This window comes from Ornithorhynchus anatinus, chromosome 5, assembly GCF_004115215.2.
Source record: "Ornithorhynchus anatinus isolate Pmale09 chromosome 5, mOrnAna1.pri.v4, whole genome shotgun sequence".
Classification (NCBI taxonomy): Eukaryota; Metazoa; Chordata; class Mammalia; order Monotremata; family Ornithorhynchidae; genus Ornithorhynchus; species Ornithorhynchus anatinus.
The window spans coordinates 109302078-109306517 of NC_041732.1; positions in this window are offsets into that span (position 1 = coordinate 109302078).

Genomic DNA, 4440 nt, shown 5'->3' on the forward strand with positions numbered 1-4440 from the left:
TGAGCTCCTCTCCTCCCTCTCCTCCCTCTACCACCCCACCTTCACCTCTCGGCAGCTTAACCTTCTTTTCCCCCCATTTCCCTCTGCTCCTCCCCCTCTCCCTTCCCATTCCCTCAGCACTGTACTCGTCCGCTCAACTGTATATATTTTCATTACCCTATTTATTTTGTTAATGAAATGTACATTGCCTTGATTCTATTTAGTTGCCATTGTTTTTACGAGATGTTCTTCCCCTCGGCTCTATTTATTGCCATTGTTCTCGTCCGTCCGTCTCCCCCGATTAGACCGTAAGCCCGTCAAACGGCAGGGACTGTCTCTATCTGTTGCCGACTTGTTCATTCCAAGCGCTTAGTACAGTGCTCTGCACATAGTAAGCACTCAATAAATACTATTGAATGAATACAATATAAGAATAAACAGACACATGCCCTACCCTCAATGAGTTTACAGTCTTCAGCCTAAGGTCTAGCCTTCCAAAAAGCCAGTGGGCTGGCTCAGGCCCTGGGCCCCAGGTGGCCTTAGCAGGGTCACTGCCCACTGTGGACACTGGGGAAGCCCATAGAGTGACCCACTGGAGAAGGGTAGCAGGACTAATGGCAGTAGTATTCACTGAGCACCTCCTGGGAGCAATACCCAGAATTAAGCATTTAGGAAGCAGAAAATAGAGAAGTGATTCATACCCTGCCCATCGTGAGCTTCCACTGTAATAGGAGAGATTGAAGATATGGAACTTGACGAGGTCATCTCCCTCTACCCTTGACTTAGCCTTGCTCAGGTCTCTAAAATATTCTCCAGACTACCTGGGGAAGCCAATGAAAAGATACTTGGTCTCGGGATCCTGTGCAAGCCAACTTTCCCGCTTTCCTCCCAGGAATCGGAAAATGTTCTTGAGGAGCCATTTCCATGAGCCCAGTCAATAGATCAATGGTATTTATTGAGTGGTTGCTGGGTGCAGGGCACTGAACTAAGCACTTGGGAGGGGACATGCAATAGAGTTGGTAGACTCAATTCCCTCTCCACAAGGAGAACCTAGTGCTGCAGGGTCAGAAGAGGGGGCTGACGCCACCCTCAGAGATAGTGGGGTAGGAAAAATCCTCCTTTTTCACCAAGTCCATCTTGTGTATGATTCCTTCAGACTCAAAACCTCCCTGGTGCCTTCTTTGGATTCTATCCTCACCTGCAGAGCTATGATGTAGTGACTAGAGCTTGGGCCTGGGTTTCAGGAGGTCAGAAGTTCTAATCCTGGCTCCATCACTTGCCTGCTGTGTGCAAATCACTAGGGCAAATCACTTCATTTCTCTGTGCTTCAGTTGCCTCATCTGTAAAATGGGGATTGAGATTGTGAGCCCCACGTGAGACAGGGACTGTGTCCAACTCGATTTGCTTGTATTCACTCCAGCACTTAGTACAGTGTCTGGCACATGATAATAATAATAATAATATTTGTTAAGTGCTTACTATGTGCCAAGCACTGTTCTAAGCACTGGGGTAGTAGATATCAGGTAATCAGGTTGTCCCACTTAGGGCTCACAGTCTCATTCCTCATTTTACAGATGAGGTAACTGAGAAACAGAGAAGTTAAGTAACTTGCCCAATGTCACAAGCAGACAGGTGGCAGAGGCGGGATTAGAACCCATGACCTCTGACTCACAAGCCCATGCTCTTGCCACTAGGCATAGTAAATGTTTTACAAATACCATAATAATAATTATTATTATTACCTGGCTCCAGTCTGGAGGGCCACTTTACTCTCTGTCGACTGCTCCACTTGTTACCCATTTCTCTATGTCCCACCCTGGTGAGGGGCAGGGAAAAAGAAGTCAATCAGTCATTCACATTTACTGAGCACTTACTCTGTGTGGAGCACTGTACTAAGCGCTTGGGAGAGTACAGGACAACACTAAACAGACACATTCCCTGCCTACAAAGAGCTTACAGTCTAGAGGGGGAGACAGACATTAATGTAAATAGATGAATTAATGATATGTACGTAAGTGCTGGGGGGCTGGGGTGGTTAATAAAGGGAGCAAGACAGGGTGATGCAGAAGGGAGTGGGAGAAGAGAAAAGGAAGGCTTAGTCAGGGAAGGTCTCTTGGACATGAGCCTTCAATAAGGCTTCCAAAGTGGGGAGAGTCATTGTTTGGGGTATATGAGGAGGGAGGGCTTCCCAGGCCAGAGGCAAGACGTGGGCGGGAGGTTGGCGGCGAGATAGATGAAATATCCATGAAGACCTTGGTCATGGATTCTGTCAAAGGACTTTTTTGGAAAATGCAAGGCAGAAATTTAGGTCCCTTCTAAGGACACAAGATCTTCTCTTGCCCACTGGCCCTCCCCTTCTTCCAGGGCCAGACAGTCATCTAGTATACTGGGGGAAACCTAATGGATCAACAGCCTCCACATGGGCTGGTGAGGGCAGAAGTCTATGTTGGCCACCCCGGGTGGGTAATGGCCTGCAACGATCCGGCTAGAGGGGGGCAGTAGATGAAAGCCAGGGGAGCTTCTGCTTCTCAGACCCCTCCTCAACAGGAATTCCAGAGCCAGCCAGGCCCTCCCAACTTGGATAGCTAGGGTCAGATTTCTCAGACTCTTTTCCATGGCCTAGTGGTTAGAGTATGGGTCTGGGAGTCAGAAGGTCAGGGGTTCTAATCCTGGCTCTTCCGCTTGTCTGCTATGTGACCTTGGGCAAATCACTTCATTTCTCTGGGCCTCACTTACCTCATAACAATAATAATAATGTTGGTATTTGTTAAGCGCTTACTATGTACCGAGCACTGTTCTAAGAGCTGGGGTAGACACAGGGGAATCAGGTTGTCCCACGTGGGGCTCACAGTCTTAATCCCCATTTTACAGATGAGGTAACATAGGCACTGAGAAGTTAAGTGACTTGCCCAAAGTCACACAGCTGACAAGTGGTGGAGCTGGGATTCGAACCCATGACGTCTGACTCCAAAGCCCGGGCTCCTTCCACTGAGCCACGCTGCTTGGAGTCAGACGTCATGGGTTCGAATCCTGGCTCCGCCACTTGTCAGCTGTGTGACTTTGGGCAAGTCACTTAACTTCTCGGTGCCTCAGTTACCTCATCTGTAAAATGGGGTTTGAGACTGTGAGCCCCATGTGATACAGGGACTTTGTCCAATCCGATTTGCTTGTATCCACCCCAGTGCTTAGTACAGCGATTGGCACATAGGAAGAGCTTAACAAATACCACAATTATTATTATTATTGTTTCCCTCTGCACCCGGCCCAAAATGCTCCCTGCACCCCAACTGTTACAAATAATGAGGCCTCTCCATGTTTTCAAATGACCCTAAGGAACACTTACCTGCTAGAGAACACAGGAACTTTCTAGGAGGATAGAGCCTTTCCAACATAGAGCATGGCTGCCATCTCTCCTTGTGCAATGAGAATCTGCACCCACAGCTACCGGCCACAGAGCCAAGTTTTGAAAATCACACACACATACACACAACACACACTCTCAAACCCCCACACAAATACACAGGCATGCACACACACAGTTCCATGAATTAGCATGAATGCAAACACATGCACACACATATATATTTACACACACACACACACACACACACACACACACTCATCCTTTAGAGGCTTTTTATTCCCTTGCGTGTGTTGTTCCATTTTAGAGCAATTACCCAGCACTTAAAACTGTGATTAATAGCCCCTTTAGTTTCAGAGAAAAGGGAATCTTGCCTACCATTTGCTTAAATATTCAATTCGGTTCTAGTGCCTAGCCAAGCACCATGTGCTACACAGGAGTGCTTAATAAATATTATCTGACAGTTGGATGAATCAAAAGGGAAAAAACAAAGGGTTAAATTTGGGGAGGGAGGGAGAGAGAGAGAGAGAGAGCTGAGTGAGGCGGGTTGTGGGGAGAGACCTTATTTCACCAAAGTAAAAAAACCCAATCCATCATTAAATAATAATAATAATAATTGTGGTAGCATTAAGAGTTTACTATGTGTCTTGTACTGTACTAAATGCTGGGGTAGATACAAGATAATCGGGTTGGATGCAGTCCCTGTCCCACCTAGGGCTCTCAGTCTCAATCCCCAATTTACAGATGAGGTAACTGAGGACCAGAAAATTAAGGGACTTGCCCAAGTTCACAGAGCAGACAAGTGGTGGAGCCGGGATTAGAAACCAGGTCCTTCTTACTCTCAGGCCCGTACTTCAGTTGATAATATTCACTGAGAACATATTATGCACAGAACACTGTACTAAACACTTAGGACAGTACTATACAATAGAGCTGGTAGACACAATACCTTCTCACAAGGAGTTCACAGACTACAGGGATAGAGAAACATTAAAATAAATCAGAGTTAGGGGAAGAAACAGTTTATGTATATAGGGGTTATTGGGATGGGGGGTGGGGTAATTATTAAAGTGTTTCAGGGCTACATACACAAGAGCATA